The sequence below is a fragment of the Mus pahari genome, chromosome 10 (assembly GCF_900095145.1).
Source record: "Mus pahari chromosome 10, PAHARI_EIJ_v1.1, whole genome shotgun sequence".
Lineage (NCBI taxonomy): Eukaryota > Metazoa > Chordata > Mammalia > Rodentia > Muridae > Mus > Mus pahari.
The window spans coordinates 77,950,041-77,963,401 of NC_034599.1; positions in this window are offsets into that span (position 1 = coordinate 77,950,041).

Genomic DNA, 13,361 nt, shown 5'->3' on the forward strand with positions numbered 1-13,361 from the left:
ATGAGGACTGACAAACATGCTCTATAAAGAGTCCGAATGCAAGCACTTTCAGCATTTCAGGTGGTGTATCTCTGTCCGAGCAGGCCAGCGTTGCTGTTGTAGTACAGAATCAGCAAGAGAGGATACTTAATGAGGTGACTCTGTGCCAACAGAAGCTTTATGAACACTGACATTTGAATTACATATACATTTTGTGTTTAATGGATTAGTAACAACCTCAAAGTACCTAAAATGTGTCAGCGTCATGTTTAGGAAAAGGAATCAAAGCAGTACCAAAGGCGAGCCCGGACTTGGTTCTCTACTTTCCTCTCCCCGGGTCTTTCATTCCTGTCTGTTGTAGGAGTCTGACTCTGTGGCTACTGTCCTGGGAATCTGTCTGTCTCTGTACGCTTTCTCTAACAAAGAGCGTTTGCTCTGTGTATGTCGAACAGCACAGGAAACATCTCACGGAGAAAGGAATGAAGAATTCTTTACAGAAATCTGGGTTTTACCAGGGATGGAACTTTTTTGAGCCCAACTGAACCAGATAACAAACAGCACGGCACAGAGATTTATCAACCCATATATCCACACTGCTTTCAAATTTATGGCTAGAGATTTGTTTTATAAGATCCCTTTCAATATATGTGGCTCTTTCAATAAATGAGAACCATATCACACTTACAGATACGCTTGAATTGAGCTCTGAATTGGGGCATGGAAAACATGCTTAAACACATAATATATTCATCCGAGCAATGAAATATACATAATTCTATTTTTTGACCCTAGTTCTGGGGAATGAATTTCCCTTGTGCATTCTAGGCAGGTGTTCTACTACTGGGCTCTACTCCCAACACAAAGTCTGTTTTCTTCGTGGCAATTGTCTCTGGATGTGTAGGCCTTGCCATACCTGAAGAATACCCATTTTAAAAATAGCAGTCATCTTCCAGATTCTGGCAAGCTGCGTGGAAAGACCAGGTTAGAAACTTTCTTCACTCTGTTAGTCATCTGGAAATGTCTTGGCAGAATACAGACAGCCCCTAAGCACTGTGGTTCAATTAACAGCTCCTTGACTTGCCAGTGGTGAGAAAGTGATAAAACCTTGGACACTGGACTTGGAATTTTGAGCCTGACATATCCCAGGGTAGTGATGTTCTCTCATTCCAGCAGCCATGCTGTGGTGGTTTGAATAAAAATGGCCCATAGACCCATAGGGAATGCCACTATTACTCCTAATAGTGTGGTGTGGCCTTGTTGGAGTAGGTATGGAGTTGTGTTTGGAGGAGGTGTGTCAACAGGGGACTGGCTTTGAAGTCTCAAAAGTTCAAGCCAGGACAGTTCCTGCTGCCTGTGGATCCAAGTGTAGAACTCTCAGCTCCTTCTCCAACACCATGTCTGCCTGTGTGCAGCCATGCTCCCCACCATGATGATAGTAGACTAAATCTTGGAACTATAAGCCAACCCCAATTAAATGTTTTCCTTTATAAGAGTTACTATGGTCATGGTGTCTCTTCATAGCAATAGGAACATAAGACATGTGGTTAGAGGAGAAGAGCCAGAACTCTACAATATACTGCATTGTTCACCATGATGTTTGCTTGGCTAAATGTATCCACCCTATCACTAACTTACAATAGGTTCCATTCATGATGATTTCATGAGGATCCTGTTGTACACGGGAAATCTGTACTGTAGACTAGGTCACTTAGATGAAAAAAGTTTGTTTCTAGAGGCTTGACACCCAAGACCAGGGTACCATGCCAGACAGTCAAGTTACAGTAGGGTCTCTCTTCTTCCTGTCTTGTATATAACCACAGTGGAGTCTGAAAGAGATCAAGAACAAGAATAAAACTTTTTGTTTCTTTTTATAAGGAATCATGACTGTGGGCTTTCCACTGAGATGTCTCAGAGACCCCATATATAAAATACCAACATATTAAAGCTTTGGATGTGGACACTGCAACTTCAAGGGACCCAAACATTTAGCCCCTGACATGTTTTAGTTTCACTTTCAGACAGGTGTGTGACACATCAGAGCAGAGCTTGACAGTGTTGTCTTCATGTCAGTCATAGAAAGGAAACACGCGAGCTGGCAGATGCTAACATTTGGGCCACGAGGTAACACATTTCTGTAGTGTGTGATACAGGTGAGCTAGATTTGTACCCAGGCCATGAGGGAGAGCAAAAGAGGAAGGAGTCACACCCACCATTGAGAGAAAGTATGAGAGAGAATGAGAAGGAGAGCATTTGAATGCACTAAACAGACTGCGGTTAGCATTATTAGATGAGACAAAATAAGGATAAAATATTTAAATAAAAGGTAAAGCACTCTTAGGGGGCCAATGAAGATTGGGAAAGATGAAATAAAAGTTACATCTTAATGTATAATACGAGTTTGATTTTTAGATTACTGTAGAAGATGAGAAGCCCAGGTTCACTGGCCTTCTTATGCACATCAGTAAACCAGAGTTTAGTTTTCTGTGCTTTGTCCTACTCCCAGTCAAGAGAGTCAAGGATCCTGTGAGAAGATGCTATCTTCTTTGTAGACCAGATATCTGTGCCCAGTAAAAAAGCACAACCTACTGTCATGACATGGGACATTTACATGGCTTTGTTGGTATGCTGGGATTTCATGTATTCTGGAGCCAGGGGTGCCTCGGTTTCCTCATCTGAGAAGTCTGGGTGCTAATGGTCCTCACCCCTGAAAATGATTTTCCGATAAGAGATGCATCTGAAGCAGCACTGCCTATGGAGGGTTAATAGTTACTACAGTCCACAGCATTTTAAAGACAGGAGACTGAGTCCTTAAGACACTGTATAGTGTAACTTCTTCCTCCAGATTGAATCATCTCCCTACTGGATGGAGAGGGGGGCTCCTTAACCCTCAGGGAATAAACAGTCTTCCAAGGCCTAGGAAGTAAACACAGCAAGTCTCAGGAAACTCCTGAAACTCACAGGATCCACAAGGCTCCTCATCAAGACTATGCACACAGTAAGGTACTGAGGAGAGGAGACTCCAGCAGCCTGAGCTGCCTATAGGTCATGCAAGAAACTTCAGGGATATAGCTTACGTGAATTCTCATCCGTATGGAAAGGCTTTTTTGTTCTATAGTTGCCTTTGATTAATCCAAACTCCTGGGAGTAACCTGTCTCCTGTAGTCCTGTTTGAAACTACAATAAACACACTGGTCAGCAAGCTAGACTGGGGTGGAATTGTTTCTTTGGCTTATCATCAATGTGTCTTCTGGAATAAATAGACACTGTTCCTGTCCTCCTGGGAAAAGCCATAAAATAGACTACCTAAGTACCCAGATGTTACATAGTTGGTATATAGCTAAGCTGGGCACACTGAACCCCCAAATCTATGTATGATTTAGAGGTCCAGTTCCTGTTTTATTTATTTATTTTTCTATTTATAAAAATTTTTATGATTTTCCAGAATCCTATTGATAGATCATTTCTCTGCTAGTGAAATGAGCCAGTTCATACCAGATTAGATTATACTAAAGGCATATTTATTGGGAAGCTGCTTTCAGGTGAGTTCACTGGCCCCAAGGATTGAGGTCAGGGGAATCAACATGGGCAGGGGGAGTAAGGGAGAAAGGTTGTTCACACAGAGAAGGAAGATAGAGACAGAGAGAGAGAGAGAGAGAGAGAGAGAGAGAGAGAGAGAGAGAGAGAGAGAGAGAGAGAGAGAGAGCAAAATGTCTGGATTATATAGAAAAGAGCTTCAAAGGAAAGAAAGGGCAGCCCAGCCCCTGGGCTGGAAAGTTCAAGTTTTGGGGCAAGGTATGCCAGGTAGGGACTGAGGGATGCTGGGAGAACCTGGAAGCCAGGTCTGCTTTGGTATGTAATATATGCATCTTACTTCCTTGTCCCAGGGTCGGAAATCAAATACCTGTATTAAAAGGGATTGTCTTCCTGGCAGTGTATGCTTGGCCATCTGAAAGGAAAAAATTCCTAACCTTTAATTCTTGTTAATAACTTCCCACTGTGGTTAGTATAGTATTCTGCTTTCACCTTTCTATATCAGTAAAGCTAGATTTCCTAAATCTAGCTTTAAAAGCACCAGGTTACTTAATAAAGATTTTTGGAAATAAGTACATTGCAGAATTTGAACATTAAATAAAACACCTTTTAACGCTGCCCTTTGCTAAGCATGCATACTTTTGTGAAGAGACTAGATGGAATCATTTTCTTAAACTGCACTCCCAATGCCCAAGATGCTAAATGTGTCCCAGAACAATTATCTCTGTGATAGCAACAGTACTGGTGTGCCCGAGAAATCTCCGCCCTCGGTGGAAGGTGGCCTGTCCCCGCAACACACCACATGCTCTTCACTGTAGCTCCCGCCTGCAATCTAATTGATAATGGAAAAGGTGTGTTTTAGCAGAACAAGGCTACCAGAGCCTAGACCTGGCTTGTGTCCTTTATATCCTTTATGCATCCCAGCAGGAACTCTGTGAATATTTGCAGAATAGCATGGGGGAGTCAGGACACACAGATAACCACATGCTGGCATTTTCTATCCTCCAGGAGACCCTCCCCCTACGCTCTTAAGTTCCTCTATAATTCACGACGTGCTCAGCCCAGCTGTGAAAACAGCACACATACAATTTTTCTCTCCTTGAATACCTGCTTATATTTCTTTTCCCTTGCCTGCTTGCAAGACCAACAAAGAGACAGGATTCCCTCCACTCTGGCCTTGACAGCCTAAAGGAATGGCTGGTGTCTGCTGCTGCTTTCTCTTTGCTTGTCAAGCCCCACTGTTCCTGGGTGAGGGGATCTCTGAAGCAGCCATTCTGCCATTTACGGCCTGGCTGTCTCTGTAGTGCTAAGGGGAATCCAAGTGTTTTCAATTGCAGTTGTCTGAAATTATATCCATGCAGTGAAATCACTGGGCATAGAGAATGCCACTGCCTGCTGCTCCTGCCAGCCACTGATACCCTCCAGGCAACACAACCTGCATGCTGCGATGCTTCAGTCACACACACTCAGGTTTAATCAACGCCACCGGAGATGTGACTCACAGTGGATCTCTTTGTTTCACTTATGGGCTATGAGTGCACACGGGAAGCTCACTTAGCCCCCACTCCCCCTCATCAACTACTGTCATAAACATTGATTCTATGTGCCTGGGTCAGAAACAAAGAAATCAATATGTAACATGGTGAATTGTATGTCCATACAGCTTCTCACTCTGATTCCTTGACAGATTTTAAGCATATTACACTGCATTAACTTTAAGGATTAAGTATAAGAGCTTATAGATTTAAATGTCAGTAAAGGCAGGGACTGCACATGGAACTGATGACATTAAATTTTAAAGCAACAGAAGTTATTATGGGGCCCTACATATGGAGGCAGTGCAATATTTCTTCCTTATGAGTCACTAGCTCATTTACAAGTTCATTTGTTGACTATTCCTTTGACATATTTTAATGTAGAATCTAGTATTTTGGGAAGAACTTGAAAGTAAAAAGTTAGGAAGTGTCATTATAAAGTGCTTTGAAGTTGTCAAACATCACAAAATGTATCTGAAAGTACTTACTTTAATTTATTTGCAAAAAAATTGAGTGACCCAAGCTTCAATCCTAAGAACTGTAGATACAAAGACAAAACAGAACTGATCTCCATTTTCTGGGGTTCACAGGAAAAGAAGCAGATAAAGACAAAGGAGAGAATTAGTGAAGAAGTAAGTTGTGGTTTGAATCCAAAGTCTGACATAGTTGGCTTTCTGTTGCTGTAAGAAACAGACTGAGCAAAAGGGACTTGGAGAGGAAAGGGTTTGGCTTACAGGTTACAGTCCATCATCCAGGAAAGGTGAGGTGGGAACCAAAACCATGGAGTAATGGTGCGCACAGGCGTTTGCCCAATACTCAGCTTGCTTTCTTATATAACTCGGCCCAGGGGGTTGCACCACTCACAATGGCCTGGGCCCTTCCACATCAGGAAAATGCTCCCCCCCAAACACATGCACATAAACACAGACAAGCCACAGGCCAATCTAATGGAGGTTTCTCAGTCGAGGTTCCCTCTCCCTAAGTGTGTCAAGTGGACTACTAACATTAGTCATCACATCCCTGCCGGCTCATGGGTTTGAACACTTGTTTCAAAGCTGTTTGGGGAGATGGTGGAGGGTAGGAGGTGGAGAGGGTAGATCTGGGAGAAGTTGGGGGAGTAGGGATGAATTTGATAAAAAACAAACAAACATATTCTATACAATTCTCAAAGAATTAGTAAAATATTATTTTTTAAAAACTTTACAAAATAAAATCAAATACATTAACTTATAAGGTTGAGTTATAGGAAACAGATGCCATCGTAAGAGGTTATCTAAAAAGCACTGAGCATGTATCGACTAGATAGTGATCACTTTTTCGTGTTCTGTAAGTGTTTGTGTGTCTTGCTTATGTACACGTGCTTGCGGAAGTCAGAGGTTGACACCAGCTGCCTTGAGCTGTTTTTCCACCTTATTTTTGGAGATAGCTTCTCTCACTGAACTTGGCGCTTGCTGGTTCTGCTAGAATGGCCGGCTGGAAAGCCTTGGGGACTGTCTTAGTCAGGGTTTCTATTCCTGCACAAACATCATGACCAAGAAGCAAATTGGGGAGGAAAGGGTTTATTCAGCTTACATTTCCATACTGCTGTTGATTACCAAAGGACACAGGACTGGAACTCAAGCAGGTCAGAAAGCAGGAGCTGATGCAGAAGCCATAGAGAGATGTTCTTTACTGGCTTGCCTCCACGGGCTTGCTCAGTCCACTCTCTTATAGAAACCAAGACTACCAGCCCAGAGATGGCACCACCCACAAGGGGCCCTCCCGCTTGATCACTAATTGAGAAAATGCCTTACAGCTGGATCTCATGGAGGCATTTCCCCAACTGAAGCTCCTTTCTCTGTGATAACTCCAGCTGTGTCAAGTTGACCCAAAGCTATCCAGTACAGGGACATTTCTCTCTTCCTCTCCAGTGTCTTACCATTTTCACCTGAGTGCCAGAGGTCTGAACTCAGGCCCTCACGATTACATGGCAAGTTCTTTACCCACTGAGCCATCTCCCCAAGCCCCTCACACACTCGCTGTGGTGTGTAGTGTTGAAATTTTCTTTTTTTTTTTTCAGTTTAAAATCAGATTTTAAAAAGTAGCAGAAGTTGTTGAATGAATAGCTATATCATCCTGAGCTATATCATAAGATATACATAGAAATTATATCACTGTAAGAGATGAGAATACTGAAAAACTTCAAGCATTCACAGAAAACATAGCATTCAATATCTAAAAAGCTAACGTAATGATAATGTTCACTGGGTAAAATACAACGTGGTACTTCTACACTGTCAGGGGACTGGAAAGGAAAAATGAGAGAAAATACAGGGTCATGCTAAAGGCGAATGGACAACACAAACAAGACGTCAGTGCTGGTCAGCAAACAATACCAATTCTGTCAGCAAACAATACCAACTCACCATGGGGAAGGTGTGTAAATAAGTGTTTGAACAGTTTTTCAATGGTAAACAACAGACTATGTCATGTGACTGGGCTGGGGTAACTATTTACTGTTAAAGTTGAAGTAAAAGTACAGGGGCCAGGCGTGTACCTCTAGAGTGAATTTGGTCTAGTTGCTCATGTGTGCAGGCGTGGAGGGCAGAGAGAGGAACCTGAAGTGGGCAGTACAGGCCTTTCCTGTATGGTCCCATTGCCATACACTTCTCAGATTTTTATGTTTCTTCTCACGGAAGCTGGGGGGGGGGGGGCTCAAAATTCTCTGTGCACTTGGACAGCATTTCTGAAATTCTCGGTGCACTCGGACCATATTTCTGCTGATTTTCCACAACCTTCCAGTTTTTAATTTCAAATTCTCTAGCAAGTGGGGGAAGTGGCTGCTTTTAACTTCTAACAATCCCTTCGGCATTCCTGGGACTGTTGTCTGTTCTGAGTCCTTAAATCTGCAAGTCCCCACAGTCTCACTTTTAGCACGGCGCAGAGGTGCCAACTCAGTCATAAACTTACAGTCACTCAAGCATGGGTTTTCACTTAATTGCAAATCGTAATTGAGTTTGGACAGCCACTAACTTTCCAAGATAGTGAATGAATTAAGTGATGATTGCTTAAAAACAAAAAACGAAACAGAACAAACAAACAAACAAACAAAAACGGAAGTCAGTGTGATTATCTACCTGTTTAGTATGCTTGATGCTATAACTGATTAATGACCCCCAAGCCCCCAATTTAGAGCTTCCAATCTGCCAGGGGATTGGAAAGGAAACATTTCCTTTTCAGGTTTCACATTTACTACAGTCTATTTTCAGGTTTTATATTATTGCAGTCTATTTTCAATTTCTCCCCTATATGATCACAGAATATTGAAACTGGTAAAAGATACAGTTGTGTGATGACTCCACTTAATAAGTGTAAATTATTAAAAATCACACAATTAGTAAATGGTAGGAAGAGGACAAAAGTTTTCTTTCTTTCTTTCTTTTTCTTTTTTTTTTTTTTTTTTTTTTTGTTTTTTTTGTTTGTTTTTTTTTTTGGTTTTTCAAGACAGAGTTTCACTGTGTAGCCCTGGCTGTCCTGGAACTCACTCTGTAGACCAGGCTGGTCTTGAACTCAGAAATACGTCTGCCTCTGCCTCCCGAATGCTGGGATTAAAAGCATGAGGACTAAAGTTTTCTATATCTGTCTATATTGTCTGTGTCTCTGTCTCTGTCTCTCTCTCCCTCTCTCCTGTTTGGTTTTGATTAGATAAAGGTCTCACTATATAGTTCTGAATTCAAGCTCCTTCAGTCTCTGCCTCCTGCCATGCTGGGACTGCAGGTACGATGCCCAGCATTTGTCTTGATTTGTGTTTTAAAGGCTGGAGCTTTGGGGTATGGGACATGATGTAAAGTGGAGTAAGCCGACAGAGTGCAGATCTTCTTTTCCCTTACCTGTGACAGCTGGAGTTTCAGGTGAATACTGAATATTTGGAAGCTTTGTCATCAGACTGCCTGGAGAAACCCACCATTGGTTCAATGCTGTATTTTTATTGTTAATAGACTAGTGTGTTTTCATTGGAATGCAGAGTATTATCCAAATCAAGTGTCAACAGGAAATGAAAATGTCTCATGTTCTAAGCATACAGGCTGAAGGCCCAGTCAGAGTAGAGTCTAGGGAACTTACTGGCCCAGACTTCACACACAGAATAACATGTGACATTAAGAAATGTGTGTAAGAAGAGAACCATGATGTACAGCTTTTGTTTAACTTAATAATGTGAAGGACTTGCCTTAAAAATAAGCAATATAGGTTCTATACAGGTACAACTAGCCCCTGTAACACATTATCACTGACTTGCCAGCTTTAAAGCTACCACCATGTAACCAGCTCAGCTGGCCCCTGATAGGGCACAGTTCTGGAAGCTAGGAAGTTCCAAAGGGTCTAGCAGGTGTGGTAAGTAAGCCCATCTCGGTACCATCTGTGACATCCTTTCAGAGTAGGTGAATGTTTTGTCCTCCTAAGGAAAATGCCTAGGCAAAATCTCCCTTGTAAAGACCTTCATCTCGTTCATAAAGGAGGAGCCATCGTGACCTAAAGAGCTCCAAAAGCTCTACCTTTGTACACTGATGAGTACAGAGTTTCATTCCAAATTTGGGGGAAACATTTAGTTCATAGCTCAATTTTAATTCATAATCACTAAGACACACTCAAATGTGTCTCCCCTTCTAAATATGACAAAGGTGCTGTCATACAGCCACACTGTAAAACGTTCAGCCATCAAAAGGATTAAACTTCCTCTGGGTCAGATGTGGATGGAGCACCTCCACTTTGTGCTTACTGACTCGAGGGTCAGTAGACTATCTGGCTTGCAAGCCAAATCCAGCTACAGCTATTTACGGATTGCCTGTGACTGCTCTCAAGCTATGGTGACAGAGCTGAATAGTAGCAAAAGCAACCAAATGTCCTTCAAAGCTGACAATATTTACTACTTGTCCCTTCATGAAAGTTTGCTAATTCCTGTGCATAATGAAGGGGATTGGGTGTGCCAAAGGCCACGTGCTATATGGTTTCCTCTATAGAACCTTCTAGAAAAGGCAAAAATAAAAAAATTTAAAATTTAAAAAGAACAAACAAACAAACAAAACCTATTGGGATGGTGAAGTTGTTGTTGTTGGGGGTGGGGATGATTACAGAGGATGACTGACTGAAAAGGGTCCAGACCCAGTTCGTGTCCTTCCCCTGGGGTTTGTGTATGAGCCTATGAATGTTTCAAAGCCAACGCAACCGAAGCAGTTGAAGAAACAAAAGCCTATGAGCTTAAAAATGACATGTTCTAAGCTTCAAATTGTAGGAACCAAAATGGAAGATTTTTGAAATGGAGTCTTGGTACATACTGGCAGCAGTTCCACCCCCAGTGGTGACAATTCCAGTGGGACAAGGGGATCTAGAGATCGCTCTGCTTCAGTTCTTTCTCCTGTCACTTTCAAGTCTTTTATGCTTGGTCACCTCCCCTTGCGGATCTCCATGGAGTGTGACCCTGTCTGTCCTCTGCCGGTCCAATTTAGAGACCCCGCTGGGAAGGGAGAATGTTTTCAACTTAGTGTTCATTTATCACTTCCAAGGAAGGCTATAATTGGCCTTGCTGGGCCACACACACACACACACACACACACACACTCCTTAATCCTGCAGTTCTCAACCTGCGGGTCATGTCCGTTCCGTTTGGGGGGTGGGGGTCCTAATGATCCTGTCAGATGGTCACCAAAGGTCATCCGAAAGCACAGATATTTACATTACAATTCCTAACAGTAGTTAAAAATACAGTCATGAAGTGTGTGAAAATAATTTGATGGTTGGGGCTCACCACAACATGAAGAACTATATTAAAAGGTTGCAGCATTAGTAAGGTTGAGAAACCACGGCTTCTTCTTCAAAGAATGAAGCCCCTAAGATCTTCATCCCACCACTATGACCCAAGGACCAGCATCTATTTTGGAAAAAAACTGGAAAGCTTCTTTCAGGGACAAAATCCACTACTGGCTCCACCAAACCTTACTAGCTACAAACTAATTAAAACAAACTCACTGACACTTTCCAGTCACCTGTGTGGTTTCAAGGTACTTTCTCTATACCGGAGCAGAATTAATTTGACAAGACAGGTTGAAGCAGGTAGGAACAGAGTTTGAAGCCTTCCATCAAGTGGTCTGTGATTTGTAGATCAGGAGGCCTTTCTGAACTGTGAAAGTATCTCGGCTTCCAGTGCATTGCACTGAAGAATCCATATTTCAAAAGGAGATAAGAGAACAGGCCTATGTTGTAGGTAGAGCTCAGGTTAAAGGGCCTTATTATGTAGATCAGGATGATGCTATCTGCCCCCTCCCATTAAACCTTTATTCTTTGAAGTATCAGCCTTTACATATTTTGAGGTCCAATCAAATCAAGATAGCCTCTTATTAAAGGGAAAAGGTGAAGAACTTTAAAGACTTTTTTTTTTCTGAAGAAGGTCTCTCAATTGATTGGATTCTGCTCACTAATTTTCCCACCTCTGTCTGCAAACTAGAAACAATATTTTCTTTAAACAGGAAGGAGCTATGCACAACCTTTCCCCCCCCCCCCATGCCATGTATGTTATAAAGAAACCATCAAACCAAGCCTGAGCCTCCTTCCAAATCAAAAGCCGCAGGAGTTTCATGGTGGCTGTCTTTCCCTTTCTTCAGTTATTGCAGGGGCTCCACCTGAAGGGTCAGCTTACACAGAGCAAAGCAGCCCATCCCCTGATCTCATGTGCTCAAATTGCCAGCCAGCCGCAGAAGGAAAAGAGGAAAATAAAGAGCTGGTTTCCATTTGCTCGAGCTCCCAGGTCATCGACCCAGGAAGCAGACAGCACAGCTCATTTGCAGAGCTGCCTCAATGACTTCTCCCCAGCAGGGAGCTGCACAGGCAGCTCTTTCCCTCAAACTCTCTTGCCTGGGGAAGCAAAGGCAGATGAAGAAATTGGTCTTTGACTTGCCTAATGGCAATTTGGAACCATTTCGGAAGGGATTTATGTCGTGGAGTCTTAAGTCTGTGAACCTGATTTATTACGTATACATCTTCAAAGCAGTACTATACAGTTAAGCACCATTTCATTTTCAGCTAAAAACAACAGCAACAGCAACCTCATCAACAACAGCAGCAGCAACAGCAGCAGCAGCAGCAGCAGCAACAACATCAGCATCAGCATCAGCAACAGTATCAGCAACAGCATCAGCAACAGCATCAACATCAGGAATAGCAACAGCATCAACAACAACACACGTTTTCATTACTCACAAATTGCCCCGATACCACAGCAGCTGGGAAAAACAGTAAATTCACATTGTCTTGCCTCATTGTTCATTCAGATTATACCGTCACCTATTTTTACAGATCCTTGCCATTCTGTTTTAACACTTCAAATCAAATCAAATGTTGCATGATACTTTAAGGTCAACCTTTTATTTTAAAATGCTATTAGAATCTCAGAAAGACAGCCATCAGTCAAGTGCCTGTGTTGCAAACATGAAGATTTGGGTTTGGATTCCCAGTGTCATGTAAAAAGCTAAGCATGCAATACACACTATAATCTCACTCCTGAGAAGACAGAGCCAGGAGGGCCCTTGGGCTTGCTGGTCAGCCAGTCTAGCTGAATCAGGGAGCCCCAGGGTACAGTGACAGAACTTGTCCCTTACCTCAAAAACGAGGTAGAATATAATTGAGGAAAACACCTGACATCAAATTCTGGCTTCTACATGCATACATGTATGTGCACATGCACATACACACACAAGAAAAAAGATGTCATTAGAGAACATTTCAAAATTATCCACTGAACTGAAATCACTGCTACACATAAAGCTTTGTCAACCAGAGACCGTTAGTCTCAGCAGAAGACATACCAGGACAATATCCTGGTTGTTCTACACTGTATGTGTGTGTGTGTGTGTGTGTGTGTGTGTGTGTGTGTGTGTGTGTGTGTGTGCAGGGGTGGTGTGAAGGGGTACTGATCAAAAATCTTTCCTGATTGCTGGGATTGGAGACATAAAGTACCAGGTACCACAAAGTCTAGTCAAAAAATGATTAGAGGCATGTCTAATATTGCGGCTCTCAACCTCCCTAATGCTTTGACCCTTTAGTACAGTTCCTTATGTTGTAGTGACCCCCACACACACCATAAAATTATTTTTGATGCTACTTCACAACTGTCATTTTGCTACTGTTATGAATCATAATGTAAATATCTATGTTTCCTGGTGGTCTTAGGTGACCCCCCATGAAAGATCTTTTGACCCCCAAAGGTGTCAAAACCCACGGGTTGAAAAACCCTGGCCTCAGAGTTTGCCAACTTGTCCTGCAGGCATCCTGGTTAACAGAGGACAT